The sequence below is a fragment of the Magallana gigas genome, chromosome 9 (assembly GCF_963853765.1).
Source record: "Magallana gigas chromosome 9, xbMagGiga1.1, whole genome shotgun sequence".
Classification (NCBI taxonomy): domain Eukaryota; kingdom Metazoa; phylum Mollusca; class Bivalvia; order Ostreida; family Ostreidae; genus Magallana; species Magallana gigas.
Window position 1 is genome coordinate 14,793,981 of NC_088861.1, and position 16,355 is coordinate 14,810,335.

Below are 16,355 nucleotides of genomic sequence, written 5' to 3' on the forward strand. Positions count from 1 at the left end.
GTTTGTCAAATGCAGAAAACAACCACCATATTTACAAGAAACATTGATAAATTAAAATTAGAATTTGATCACAAATATTTCAAAAGCCAGTAAGTGCAACTAATCTATTAAGTTTCGTCAGTAGTCGTAATTTCCTTGACAGCTATTAATAGTAACAGGATTTCCCAAGATTTTTTTGAATTAAAAGCGAAAGCAAAAGTCGATTTTTTATTTCGGAAAAAGGAAATCAGTGCCAGTCGTAGCAAAGGAGTATTGGGTGTCGTGACCCCCTTGGAAAATTTGAGGTCTGAAATTCTCGTCCTAAAGTCGAAACTAATATGTTAAAAAGTATCCACCCCGCCTCCCCCCACCCCAAACCAACCCCCGACCTGGAACGGCTATTGAACGTTTTGTTCAAATATCTTCGTTTAAAGAGGCTGGATTTATTTTAGAAATAAGGAATCACTCTTTGATTATTATCAGATGATAAAATGCGCTCGATGTTATCAAATCCATTAATGGTGGATGAGCTTAATGTAATAGAATAAAATCGCTTATTCTGTTCAAGTTCTTTATTTCAATTAAATATTAAATTTATTGGCAATGAGCTACTATATAAACAAAATAACTCATATTACAAATAGACACACACAGAAACACTAAAAAATTAATAATACACAATTTGCATTTACTTCAAAATATGACATCAACGAACCTCCAATATATGGCGGCGGTGCCACACACAGTCAATTAGTAGACTAGCGCACTCACTTGCAACAGGTATGACTGTATATAATAAAAAAAACACCACATATATTTATGCTTAAATCCAAAAATACTACAGACTTATTAGAAGTTATCTCAAATCGCTATACATTTCTCTAAACAGTCTGCATATAAAACAATTTTATTATTCTCACGTAAATGATATTTAAATTACTGTGTATGGAATATAATACAAATGAATAGTTATTCCAAACATGAAAATAACTCTCTTACCGTAAATAATGTAAGGTACTAGTATCACTCACACGTTTCACCCGTTTCACACCTGAACACTCTCAAGGGCGTCAGCGAAGTGAGACTCCGTATAAACTTGTTAGACTAGTTTAAATCTCAAATATTATAATAAGTAAATAAATAATTTCACAAATTAGTCTCACTTTGCTGATTATCATAATAGAATCGAAAACAACTAGATAAATGTTCAAAAGATATTTTTAATAAGTTTAAAGAAACATAATCTCTAAATAAAAAGGATTTGCGCTGAACAGAAACTCTATAAATAGAATAAACACAGGTAAAATATACGGTACGCGATTCGCACAAATACCACGTATAATTTTAACCATTACATTAATAATATAATTAATCACGCCCGATCTTGTTGATCTCTTAAAAAAATTCAAAGACTGATTCCTAATTACTCATATTTATATACGTTTCAGCTAGTGTTCAATAAATATCAAATTATTAACATTTTAAAGTTATTTCATTTTGTATTATAATATTTAAAATGACAGCCTTGTCATGCACCATAACCGCGTCATTAACGCGCTGTATTGGACACTTCAAAATCGGGTTGTTGTGTTACATTGAAACATGACTTGTATATATTTTATTTTACCTTGAAGCTACATCTCAACTGATATATTTGATAATTTTGCCATTGGTAGATTTTGTTACATGTAGCTGTTATTTTCTTTTATTGGATTCAGTGGCTCATTAAAGTGGATGTTTTTCAAATAGTAAATATCTGTCCATAAACCCAAAAATCACTCTTAAAGATAACTATTGTTTGTATGTCTTATGACAGCGATGCTAAAATATTTCAGAATTTTGCGGAGTTAAATGGTAAGAGACTATTACACCTGAAGCCAATTCATGACACATTAACTCAATCATTATTTTTAAACATTAAATAAACGTATATTTGATATTGCCCACATGTAATAATTCTTTTTTAGTACATTTTTCTTCCATAACTAGAGTCTATATATATATATATATATATATATATATATATATATATATATATATATATATATATATATATATATATATATATATATATATATATATATATATATTTAAATGTTAAGCATGAAGAAAAAAAATCTTATAAATTAACATTAGTAGTTTAATAAATCTTGTAGATATTTGCGACAATATGTATCACTATTTACAACATATTTCATAAATAACACCATTTCAGTATTTATAGTCATAGAAAGCAGATAGCATTGTATAAAGCAAATCAAAAGGCGAATCAGAATGTAGAATATGAATTATATTCAAGATTATGCATACTACAGCTTTTATACGTCTCGCGAAATTTTCCTTTGGATCAATTTGCAGGCAACATTAAAACTACGAAAAGAGCAATAGAGCACACACACAACAACATACAAAAGATTATATCAAAGAATTTTTTGCATTCATAGTCATGAGATGCAGTGCTGAACTTTTTCTTGCTCTTTTCTCTTTCTTTGGAAAGTTTTAGCGCCCGAATAAAAGGCTCAATCAATCCATAAACAGCTTTTGCTATCTGAACTAATGATATTAAATGCGTAGTATGCCTAGCAACGACAATAGCAAGGATAATCTGAGGGAAATCTTCGGTGACGGTTGACAGCAACGAAAGCGACGATGAGCAGAAGTTTTCTTTGTCTTCATCGTTACACAGATCACAACATAGACATAAAAAGGTCAGGAAATAAAATATGGTTCTCCAAATGGCAAACCCTAAGATCCATTGTTTTGAACTCTCGTCTACATTTTCAGAACTTTTGTTAATTTCGTAAACGAAATCCCAATCCAAAATAAGATCGATTGTTTCAGAAACAATCATAAAAAAGATGCAGCAATTTGTATCCTCGTTGCGCATCCTGTTCAATCTTCGATTTCCTAGATAAAATATGAAAAATACCTGACTTAAAAATTTATGCTACAATACTGGGCGTATTATCCCTTGAATTGTTAAAAACGCGTTTACGTGTCTAAATCAATATTTCTTGTTATCGATATACATATAATAATAACCATCAGTTATTGTTTGAAGTACAAACTTACCTCTACAAGACTAACAAGACACAAGATTTTTCACCAAAATGTATCCCTTGCTTAAGGTTCTTTCAGCGAGGCAATTTTCAGAAAATACTTTGCTGCGAACCATTTATAGATTATATATTTCTAGACACAAGGTTTTATATGTTAGGTACAAATAGCACATGACTCACTTTATATATAAAAAAAATCCTTTCAAAGAGTTCTGTTTATTCGACCGTTTTGTTATATAAAGCTAGTCTCTAAATTTAGTTTATAAGTTGTATTTACTGTTTTATTCTTTTGACATATATGTAGATTATGTTTATGTAGGTTTACGAATTAAAAATGATATTACCTTCAAACATTTCATTCAACGCATAAAATTGTTTTGCTATACATGTGCCAAATGTAAATTGCATTTTTCATCATTTTTCCTTTTTGGACATGTAATGTTTCTACATGAAGAAACAAATTGTTATATGATATAGTTTAGAAAGCGTTGAATCAGTTAATGAACGTAATAAACCTGTTTCGCTCACATGCAGCACAAAAGCAGATACCGAATAAACGTAATAGATATACATGTAACATGTATTTACATTTTGTTTGCATGAAACGATTTGAAATTGGCTTCAATTATTTCGTGAACGTATTAATTCGTTGAAGTAAGAATGCTAGAAGAAGAATGCTTAATTAACATTTAACCCATCTAATATACCTTATTTTTCTTTTAACGAATATTAAAACATTTTAAGCTTATCTTAAATATTTTATAAGAACAAAACAGAATGCCGTGTTTTATTTCTAATAAATTGATTTTTTGCTGAATCTCATTGTTACAATCATGTAGGCTTCAACAACACAAAACAGAAGAACCAAGATTAAGCTTGAAACTAATGACAAAATGCTTAACTAATATCATGGACGGGACGGAAGAAGATAATGGTGCAATGATATACATGTAGATGATTGATAGCAAAATAACATATACTTACCAGATATTTTATCAACAAAGAAATTTCCGCATATGTTTAAACATGTTTAATATGCTGTAAAGATATCCATTACGAAAATACATTCAGTAATTTATTAAACAACAATTCATTTTTTATAAACATAAAAGGCCCAAGTTTTCAGTAGTTAATGTTAAAAATGTTATAAGTCAACCTTGTTATATGTATGTGACATCAAAAGTTTAGAATTTATCAATTTAAAACCAACGTACTATAAGAGTTTATAAACTAAAAGAGTTATTGTTTAAATTGATAATATCTAACATTTAAAGTAAGTAGACATACATGTATTACTCAAAATATGCATATATATCCCTCTTTTCTGATGCTCTCTAAACTTAAAATTAATGACTTACAATGTAACTGTTCTATAAAATACATTTTCGAATTAAATATAAATGTGAATAAAGAAAACAATAAGTATAATCAAAATGTGACCGTATATGTCATACAACATTTCAAGGTAGAGACATCAAAATAATGTTACTTTATAATTGAATATGTAAAAAAAAAAAGATTCACATAAAGCCGGTGGGTCCGAATTTGTGCAAAACAAAATATGTGTACAAAAAGTGACAGATGCTGGATTCCTGATATGGAATTACTTGTTATTGCCATAAAACGATCCTAAAAAAAGACCACAATACATAAATTTCAACATCATTCTTATGGTAACTGAAAGCATGTGATAAAAAAAGTTCGTGATTTGTTTCCACATTTTATAAAATGCAAGTTTTACAGATGAGTAGAAAGTAAATCTATCAATAAAACTAACGAACAAATGATGAGAACACAACTTAAAACTATTTCCGTCACCTTACAAACCATGCTGAAAGTGATTCTGTCCCCAGAGTTATTCTTTATTCGATGATAATGACAGGCATAGAAAATCAGCCAGAAAATGGGTTCAGCTATTCCATAGCAAGCTTTTGCAATCTGGACACGTGACAACAAATCTTTTGTATGAAATGCTACGTACAGTGCCAATATGATCTGGGGTAAATCCTCAAACAAGGTAGACATCAACGAAAGTACAGATGCACATGTGCCATTCTCTTCTTTTCTCTCATTATCGTTGCTGTTACACATTCCATAAAACTTGTAAATGAATGTACACATAAACAAAATGGTTCCAAAAATGGCGAATCCAAGAATGCTGTTTTTTATATCATTTTCTATTTTGCCTGTTCTGCTGATTTCGACGTAAAAATCCCAATCCAAGAATAGATCCGCTACCTCTAAAATGAGGGTCAAAATAAAGAGGCAAATTCTTGAACAGCTGGCCATTGTGCATCTGTTCAGCTGGAAAATTATGACACACAGTTAAGCAGTGTGGTATTCAATATAATGACATGTTTTTAAATACTTTCAGGTTAATTAAAAAATGATATAGCAATTAAAATGATAAAATAGAATGTAAATCCCTTACCGCTTCGATGTGCTCTGATAAACTCCTGGAGATGGAATCGGCGTTTTGGTTAAAATGTCTATTTCAGAACATGTGCATCTTAAATCGATTTTTGGAAAAGGTTTTTCCATTTACCTAGGTTATTTTTCGAAAGCGAAAGTAATTTTTAGAAATCAGTTGGAAAACTTATTTTTACTGGTGATTTAACTACTTCGATAAAAGGTTTTCTTACTTTATCATTTTTTTATGTTAATCGATAGACTTACTCTTTTTCTCAATATCTTCATTAGGAATATTCCCATGGTTTATGATTTGACATAAGTGAAAAAATATTTGCTAAACTCAAATTGTATAGAGCATTTATCAGTAATTCTTTTTTTAAAATTTGGTATGGAGATTTATTCCTTCCCCAATACATTATTTACAATTGATCTTTTATAAACTTTGGACAAACAAACCAATATGTGTTTTAATATAGCTTAAAAAATTCACAAAAACACAGCACAGATCATGGTATTGCTTACACGTTGAGCCCTGAATAGGAAATACGTGGTTTAATCGAAACATGAATGTGTAAAAATTAAAAACTACAATACGTCTTCGAAACAAATAGCAAATAGGAAAAGTATTGATTTAAACAAATCTAAAACCATATAGTTAATCAAATGAACAAAAACATGGCACGAGTCTTATTTTCATACCTTGCATATCAATTAACAATGGCATAAAATGTACAGTGGCTGTTGTGAGGAATTGTATTCATCTATTTGATGTTGTCATTCATTAAAAAAAGACGTCATTTGGAACACTTTCTTTAAAGAACTAGGTACAGTTTTAGTAATATTTGGTTCTGTTTTGGAGTGACTTTTAAAAATATGATTAGAAATTGAAATGAAACGTTTATTTACACAAAAATATACAAAAACTAAGAATCTATAAACAGTTACCTGATTTTACTTTCAAAATGTTAATTGTGACGTCACCAATTGTGCATTTTCCCGTAATTTTTATAAAAATGAGCAGAAGACCGTTTTGGGTTTTTTTTGTAGAAAAAAATGCCCGCAGCTGTCGCCAATGATCGAAATTACATAACTTTATCATTTGATATCACCTAAATAATATTAATTTCGTTGTGGGCGACGGCTGCGGACACATTTTCCTGTTCGAAAAACTATGAGAAAATGTGCCATTTTTTAATCATTTTTAAAAAATATTATATTAAAAATATGATGTTTTGAAGTCATAATAATTTTTTGAAACAAGATAAAAGTGATGTATAACTTAGTACTTTATATACACACATGTTCAAGATGGCATATGTGTTTTTATGAGATTTAAACAACTTTTGATTTTTAGGGCAAATATTGAAGGAAACTGTACCTTCTTCTTTGCTGTGTAAATAAACAAAGCTCAACTGGTAATAAACTAATGAATATCTGTGTAATTTGCTGAGTGAAAATTTACATCATATTCATTTATGAAAATGCATTTGATTTCTTGATAAATACATTTAATCAAAAATTATTCAAAGAGTAAATGGTATCAGATATTCTATATCTTACTAATGTACCTTAGGAAGTCTGTAACAGATTACCTATCAAATCTACATTCAAATTTCAGATACGATATCATTAGTCATAAACCATCATGAAAAATATTCAGAATTCAAATATGCAAGCTTTTAAATTTGAAAATGTTCTTTTGTCTTTACTCTTCCTCTATTAATAGGATTCAAAATTTTCAGAGTAAGTCAAAACACAGGTCAACTTTTTTTTTCTATTCCTGTTTCATCTCACGATACCGATATAAGCTATGAAATAATATATAATTTAATCTTCTTTCAGATTTTTAAAAAAATTTAAAATGTGTGAAATAAAATTCACAGAATATATTTTCTATTGGTAGCACTTGATGGCGAGATCAAAGCACAGATATCAGAATTCAGCAAAGGACAATGTTTGTACACCTGTTTGTACACCTAAATAGTGCAAAAAGGTTGCGGGAACCCATTTTGTATAATAGTTTATTGCACTCTTTTGGAAAATCCTTCCCATATACCAAATCTATGATCCTATAAACCCGGAAAACGACTGTTTCTCCAAGAATTGATAATAGAAATATGACCTTAATCAAGTTTAACTTATGACATTTTTGCAAGTTTATTGTATATTTAATGCTAACGAATGTGAACATTATCTTTAATAAGCTTATTGATAAAAAAATTATTTTGTCATTGGCATTTCTACTGATATATATTTGTTTTTTTTCTATTAAGGGGGTGGCTAGCAAGACAATGCTATTTTTACAAGACAGTAGAATTGTTTGCCCTACTTATATTTCAGCGCCTTTCCTTGTTTGTTTTGTTAAGATTAACTATTTGTGTTCGTTCCCTATTATTAGGAATTTGAATTCATTTAGAATATGTACGCTTTCTAAATAATGATTGCATTCGAGTGAACAATATTGAATAAGTATATTGTTCTTTATTGCTTTGTAATAAATAAGTTAAAATTGTCCATTTGGAAACATATACACACTTCATCAGATGCATGATGCGTATTGTATTTTCTCAGAAACAAACACATACACATACAGACTTTAGACATAGCCCAAAGTTTATTCTACAAAATCAAAATGCTAATGTTTATTCTGTTCCTTCCTATTCAAGTTCCCTATTTATGTTCAGGACGTATTGAATTTTAAAATGAATGCAACCGTAGTTAATTCAAATGCTCTCTACCAATTAAATGAAATTGTCCATGAATACACGTACTTGATGAAAGATATATCGATTTTTGTTCCTTCTCATTTTTTTCTTTCTTTGTTCTTTTATATTTCTTATCATTTAGTTATTAACATTTCAATAATATCATTTCGAAAAGATTTAGTTTGTTTATTGCATTAAAGCTCAAAACGTAATGAGAAGCGCTTAGCTGGATTAATCATTCCCGGCTTTGAAAATAAATAAATTTGGTTTTAAATCTTCAAGTTTCTAGCAAAAAACTCTTGCTTTAGGAAAAATTGCAATGTTACTTTTAAAAATTGAATTTTCTTGGGGGTAGATATTTTTATTTAGACAAATTAAACCTTATTTAATAATACATGTATATGTAAGATCCTACGTGTAGTTTAATTTCTTAGAGATCGGTTAAATATATCGCAAAATACTATTTCTATGCAAAATAATTGAAATTTAATCAAGGCTTTACGGATGGATTTTAATTTTTTGCATACAATATTACTATCTAAACACAACTTTTAATATGCACCATATGTGGGATTTTTTTTTGGGGGGGGGGTGATTGGGGGGGGGGGGGTCACATGCTAGATATGCCAACATCAGACTTATTCATATCTGCGCGAAAGGTTTTATTTGTCAAACGCAAGGAATCATCATATTTACAAGAAACAATGATAAATAGAAATTGGAAATTGATCACAAATATTTTACATGCCAGACGCAACTAAGCAATTTTGTTACGTCAGCAGTCTGTATTTTCTTGACATCTATTAATAGTGACAGGATTTCCCCAGATTCTTTGAATCAAAAGCGAAAGCGAAAGCTTTGATTTATTTCAGAGAATGACAACCAATGCCATCGTTAAAAAAAAGAAAATAGTTGCAGATTTTCTGTTGATAATGAGACAGAAATCCAAACTTTTATCTGGATTTATTAAGGGTAGTTCAATTATTTGTGTTTCAATGAAAGAGTATGCAATAGCAGTAATATGAGAACTTTCATCGAGATTAAATAATAATAAATTTGACCTAACATTGTTAGCAATAAGCAGACAGATTTCTTTTAAGAATCATCGACACCCCACTATATTTTTTATTAATACCACCAAAGTCCAAAAAATAAAGTAGCTTTAAACATCCAGTGATAAAGAGTTTCTATTATTCATTTTTTTATTCAATATAAAATGGGTAACATTTTTAAAATGAATGCAGTAATTCAGGAATAAATCAATTCTAATCTTTGAGTTCAAAATTGTTTTTTAAATGTACATGTATAATAAGTAAACTATTTTCACGGATATTAGATTCACTGGCTTGAAAAGTAACTATGTCTTTGACAAAGTTATCCTAAAGTAAATAATTGCACAACAATGGTAGGGTTACAATATACAATTGAGTGGTTTTTCGTTCCTGATAGTGCAAATTTTGCACCTTCGAGTAAACGTACTTTTAGGAATTGAATTCAAATAGACTATGTACGCTTATAAAATAATTGTTGTATTTGAGTTAACAATGGTAAATTAGCCTATTGTATTATGCTGCTTTGTAATTGATAAGATCATATTTCTATTTGGAAACATATACATACTTCATCAGATGCATGATACGAATTGTAGTTTCTCAGACTTTAAATTTGTTGAAGAAAAAAGCAATAACTTTAACATTAAACCAATTTTTTTTAAATGGCAATAACGTCAATGACATAATTGGTTTTACAATTTAATACAAAATATTTTGTACACATATATATGCATGTAAATTTTAAGTAAGAAGAAAAACAAAACATATATTCTTCTTTACAAATTGATGTAATGTTCTAAAGGCTTTATCAAATTGATGAGCAGAGTAATAGAACATATCATAAGAATGATACTGATGAAAATTTCAACGATTTTGCAGTTTTTTCGCCCGTTATTTGGTTTGTAGTGTTTGTTTATCTCGTTGATTTCCACAGCATTCATTACAATTTGAATGAAAGGCTCTAATATTGCGTACCCAGCTTTTGCAATCTGTACTGGAGACACAAGTTCTTTTGTCGTCAAGGCAACAATGATAGCTAAAACAATTTGAGGAATGTCCTCAATGATCGTTGATAGTAAGGAGAGTCCAATCGAACACGCGTCCTCTTCTTCGTCGTCACCATTTTCGTTGCAACAGAACAATTCAATTTTGTTGGCAACTATTAAGAAAAATAGAAAAGACCCAACGATGGCAAAAGCGAGGATGCTAGTTTGCACTTCATAGTTCACCTCATCTGTTTTGCTGATCTCGTAGTAAAACTCCCAGTCCAACACCAGATCTATCAACTCCAAAGTCAGGGTAAACAGAAACAGAAACACTTAACAGCACTCCATATCTGCAAAAGTAAATTATAAAATGTGTCAATCATGTAATTTGGAGGGATTTTTTTATTATATTATTTTTCTTCATAAATTCTTAGTTTGTTTAAACATGAGAAACACAGTAAAATTCTCTTAGCATTTTCGATCTATAGACTTCATTTATTTTAAAGGAATGGCGCGAAATTTCTAATTCTAATCATTTTTCGTACAGAAACCAAACATTGCTCCATACGTTTGCTATCCAAAAGAGAAAAGTTAAATTAGTTTTTTATATCGTAAATTAAAATCGTAATTAAAAGAAAGAAAATGAATAAGTAACAATTGTGTACTAATGCTAGATTCTAATTTTTTAGGTTATAAGATTTACATCGATATATAAAAAATGTAAAAATGTGTCTATATCTATTTAATCTATTTAAATTGAATAAAAAAGACGATTGTTGCGTGGACCCTGAGGTCCACGCAGAAAATATATAAGCGAGGTTAAACCGGATGCTATGGGGAAAATTCAGCCTGCGCATGAGCTAGCCTGGTTCCTGTGCGTAATGGGTAGCTCAGGGAACCAGGTTAGCACACGTTTATCTGAATCGGGATCAGGATTCCGTGCCATATGTGTGCATAAGTTCAAAGGCGCTGTAATTGTAATGTTGTCGGTAAACAGTACAGAAATGATTGGCATGTGATATGAACTATCAGTATTATGAAATAAGTTAATGTTATGCCGAAACTACAACATGCATCAAATAGCATAATTTGCAATGTTTTGTTGTTTTCCGAATACACATGTAACTTAACTTTACTTTTATAGTAGGCGAGGCTAGAGTACTTCCCGATTAAAATTTTTTAAGCATTTAAGTATGATTGAATAATTATGTCACTGTGTAAAAGTTAAAATCTCCAGAAAAATGCATCAAAATATGAAATGTTTAATTTACACAAAGCTGTCACTGCATAGTTAACAAAGTAGTGCGAATCGTAATGTGTGCGCAAATAGTAGAATTCGCCGAATGCCTGATACTATACATGCAATCTTCATTCATAGATAGATCATAATTATTTTAGAAGTATGAACTCTTTCAATTCTGAGATAAAAAGTCAGGGCTATACATACATGTATACTTAATACAACGTACAAATTTAGTGGGGGGCTAGAGCCGGCGGAATCTCTGATAATCTCAAGGCTTTCACGTTTTCGTTGGAAACACATGCAAATGGTCCACGTATTGTAGTCCTTTTTTAAAGGACAGCAACTTGTTTTCATTTTATCTATGTAACTAATTGTTCTATGGCTAGCGCTGAGTACAATATGTTATTCTTATAACTTATATCACAACGAAGTGTTTCTTTGTTTACATGCCTATTTAAATTATATAGGAATTTAACCAGACGAGATGGGAAGCAATTGACTCACCTTGGATTTGATAATATCTTTTTCTTCCACACCAAAATGCAATTATGAAGATTTCTGCATTTTCCCCTTTTTATAGGCTTGTACACACGTGGATGAATCTTCTATTTTGAGATTTGAAATTCCCATGTATATATTTATCGACATGTGTATGAAAGTGCATTAAAATGTAGCCCAAAGTTTATTCTACAAAATCAAAATGGTAATGTTTATTCTGTTGCTACCTATCTAAGTTCCCTATTTATGTTCAGAACGTATTGAATTTTAAAATGAATGCAGCCGTAATAAGTTCAAAAGCTTTCTATCAATAAAATGAAATGGTCCGTGAATACCCGTCCTTGATGAAAGATTATCGATTTTGGTTCCTTCTCAATTTCTTTCTTTCTTTGTTCTTTAACATTTCTTATCATTTAGTTATTAACATTTCAATAATATATTTTCGGATAGATTCAGTTGAATTATACATTAAAGCTCAAACAGTAATGAGAAGCACATAGTTGGATTCATCATTCCCGGCTTTGAAAATTTCTAGTAAAAAATTCTTGCTTTAGAAAAAATTGCAATGTCACTTTGATAACTTGAATTTTCTTGAAGGTAGATATTTTTATTTAGACAAATAAAATCTGACAGTTTGATAATACATGTATATGTAAGATCCTACGTGCAGTTTGATTTCTTAGAGATCGGTTAAGTATATGGCAAAATACTATCTCTATTACTATTTTTTTTTTTGGGGGGGGGGGGGGAGGTCACATGCTAGATATGCGAACTTAAGACTTATTCATATCTGCGCGAAAGGTTTTATTTGTCAAACGCAAAAAAATAAAATAATAATCTAATCATATTTACAAGAAACAATGATAAATGGAAATTTGAAATCGATCACAAATATTTTACATGCCAGACGCAACTAAGCAATTAAGTTACGTCAGCAGTCTGTATTTTTTTTTTTACATCTATTAATAGTGACAGGATTTCCCTAGACTTCTTTGAATATATATATATATATATATATATATATATATATATATATATATATATATATATATATATATATATATATATATATATATATATATATATCAAAACATTGTGAAACGCTCGTGTTTCAAAAGTATACACGTAAATAATTGGTGTATGTGGAAAAAAGTTTACTTCACCTCATGTTCACACGTAAAGTAGAAATCGAATTATTTTTGTTAATGTTAACAACACTCCTATCAATATGTCTATAGTGGCGGTTGACATAATTGATGGAAATGTGCAAATAATATGTGTTTATTCTTCATACAGGGCATGCCCGCTATATTTAAACAGTCGTATACGCAGCCCTGTTTTATATCTATATTTAGGAAAGACTTTAATGCGTAACTAGTACATATATTTAAATGTCCCTCTTGGTTTGAGGAATATTCCTGCCTTTTGACAACATCTCCCTTAATATTTTATTAGATTTGATGGGTAATTCCAACTTCAGCGATAAACTGTAGACATTCACGAAATAACTGAAGCTCTTTTCAATCTCATTTTATGCAGACACGATGTAAATATATGTAAATATATGTTATATTTTTTCTGTATCTGTTTTCTTTGCTGTGCATGTGAAGAAAATGGGTCTTTTACTTTTCATAAATGATTTAATGCATATTAAGGTATCACACTCCTCAATGTTATTGTAGCAAGACATTATTGAGAGGCATATAATTGAAATCTTTAGACAAAACATGCTTAGAAAATACAAAGATAATATGTTGGGGGTGGGGGGGGGGGGTCAGTATTCATCCCTCTGAGTTATGGCCCATTTAGTTTGACTTTTTCGCACCTAAAATGAAATTTCAGCCTTATTTTGATCTGTTGTCATAATTGGTGATTAAGCAAATTTATTTCTTCCAATATTGTTTAATTTTACACAATAGTCACACTGAATAATGGGATTATAAAAAAAAATTATGTTGGAAGCTGCATGTACTTTTTTGTGACCTTTTTGCACTTAAAATAGACAATTTCTTTAATAGTTACAATTTGGTTTGGAATAAAAACATTTTGAATATCAAGAATTTCATAAGAATTATCCAGTTTTACCTAGATATGTATTCAGTATCATTTTTTGACAAAATAAAACACGGGGGTCAGTGATGTCAAATTTTAGAAATAGGGCTTCAAATTTAACATTTTCGAAAAATTTGGCTAAAAAAATTCAGGCATTTTATATATAGTTGCATGATTTTATACTAAACGTTGATCACTCTCTCAAGATATAATTTTGTACATGTCACACTGAACCTATAGAATATGTTACAATCCTATCATAGCTTAAAATGTGAATAATGAAGACAATATAAAAAAATGAAAAATATTTAAATTTAATAAAATTGCTTGTTTTTGTCATTTTCGTCTAAAAAACCTTTCGCACGAAAAAAAAGCCCCCCCCCCCCCCAAAAAAAAAAACAAAAAAAAAAAAAAAACTTGTTTCTTGTATTCAAACGGATTTTTAATGAATGTTTAATCAAAAATATTAATCTTTCTGTGATGATTAAATAAATAAAACCATGTTCGTTTAAATATAATATCTGCACAATGAAATCATAATGCGAGGAGTAAGATACCTTAATAATTATGTAACATATTATAATTAGTGTGTTGCTAAATCTATAAACATCTTATGTCAAAAATATAATGAACAAATGCTATATAAATATGATGTGGTTGACTTTAAAGTATGAAGGAAATTGCATTGTATTATTTGCAACTTACAAAAGTATACCAACAGAATAAAACAATAAGTATTACGTATAGACTTAAGTCGAGACTAGCGTTATATTAATCCTATTTTAAACAAACTGCTTAGTTTAACAAAACTCTTTATAATTAGTATGATGTGCTATTTTTACTTGACTTCAAACCCTGTGTCTAGAAATAGATTATCTTTAAATAGCTCGCAGTGAAGAATTTTAGAAAATGTGCCTTACTTTAAGAGCAAACAGAAAGTGAATCATTTTCGTTCTATATTATTTCTTATTTGTCTTGTAGTGGTAAGTTTGTACACTATCGCAATTTATTGATGTTTTTTTTTTAATTATATCGTTCCTATAGCGATAATACGTACATTAAAGTTTTAGAAATGTTTGAAATCATCTTATTTTTACAATTCTTCTAGGAGTATAGTCTTTGAACAGCATGCGAAGCGGTGATACAAACTGCTTTGTCTTTTTTATGATTGTTTCTGAAACAATCGATCTTTTTTTGGATTGGGATTTCTTTTACGAAATCAACAAAAGTTCCCAAAATGTAGACGAAAGACATTGGATCTTAGGGTTTGCTATTTGGGGAACCATATTATATTTCCTAACCTTTATCAGCCTTTGTTATGATCTTTGTAACGATGAAGACAAAGAAAACGAGTGCTCACCGTGTCTTTCGTTGCTGTCAACCGTCACCGAAGATTTCCCTCAGATCATCCTTGCTATTGCCGTGGCTGGTCATACTACGCATTTGATATCGTGGGTTCAGATAGCAAAAGCTGTTTATGGCATCTTTGAGTCTTACATACGGGTGATCAAACTAATCGACGAAAGAGAAAATAACAAGAAAACGTTCAACACTGCATCTAATGACTATGAATGCCAAAAATTCTTTGATATGATTTTCTGTTGTTTGTTGTGTGTGTGCTCTGTTGTTCTGCTCATTTTATTATTTCATGCAAAATAATCAAAAACAAATTTTGCCTTTTGTATGCAGAATCTTGGATAAATTTTAATTTCTTTTTTGTGATTTGCCTCTTGATTAGTTTAATACAATGTTCTCTGATTTATATGCCTAAAAATGATGTTATTTATTTATGTTGTGACAAGGAGCACACAGTTGGTGCGACCGGTTAACAGTGGATGCTTACTCCTCCTAAGGACCTGATCCCACCTCTATCTTTTTAGAGGCCTGTATTGCTCTGCTGTAAATATGTATTTCATTTTATGGACTTTTGGGATGGTTGACAGTCTGTTATTGTTATTTTCCATTGAAAATATTGTAAGAATAGATATATTGTCGCAATAAAATATTGTTTTTCTACCCGCTTACTGTAGCATATATTGATATATATTGGAAATCGAGTTGTGGAAGAAAAATGTAAAAACGTCTTGTTGCGTCATAGTGAAGATATAATTTAAAAGATAGTTTTGTCTTTGTGGCTATATAAGACGTTTATTAAATGTTTAAAAACAATGATTGAGTTAGTGTGTCATGATTTGGCTTTTGGAACAAGAGTCTCTTACCATTCAACTGCGAACAGATCTGAAACATTTTAAGAACGCGACCATAAGAAGTTAGGCGTCAGTTAACCTCTCACAAGACATAGAAAGAGCATACAATATTTTACATTTACATATAAGAGAGGTTTTTTGGGTTTAAGGGCGGATATATAC

General features: G+C 29.9%; 3 long non-coding RNA genes across 3 annotated transcripts; 1 reads left to right on the forward strand and 2 right to left on the reverse strand.

Annotated features, from left to right (window-relative positions):
- Positions 1-533: 533 nt before the first annotated feature.
- Positions 534-1,901, reverse strand: LOC109620762 (uncharacterized). The gene is made up of 2 exons (XR_010709821.1): positions 979-1,901; positions 534-765 (listed from the first exon to the last, which is right to left on the reverse strand). It is a non-coding gene; the product is annotated as an uncharacterized lncRNA (long non-coding RNA).
- Positions 1,902-9,890: 7,989 nt separating this feature from the next.
- On the reverse strand, positions 9,891-15,531 carry LOC117692291 (uncharacterized). Its single transcript, XR_010709112.1, has 2 exons — positions 15,347-15,531; positions 9,891-10,543 (listed from the first exon to the last, which is right to left on the reverse strand). It is a non-coding gene; the product is annotated as an uncharacterized lncRNA (long non-coding RNA).
- Positions 14,770-15,975, forward strand: LOC136271223 (uncharacterized). The gene is made up of 2 exons (XR_010709109.1): positions 14,770-14,969; positions 15,095-15,975. It is a non-coding gene; the product is annotated as an uncharacterized lncRNA (long non-coding RNA).
- The last annotated feature ends 380 nt before the right edge of the window (positions 15,976-16,355 follow it).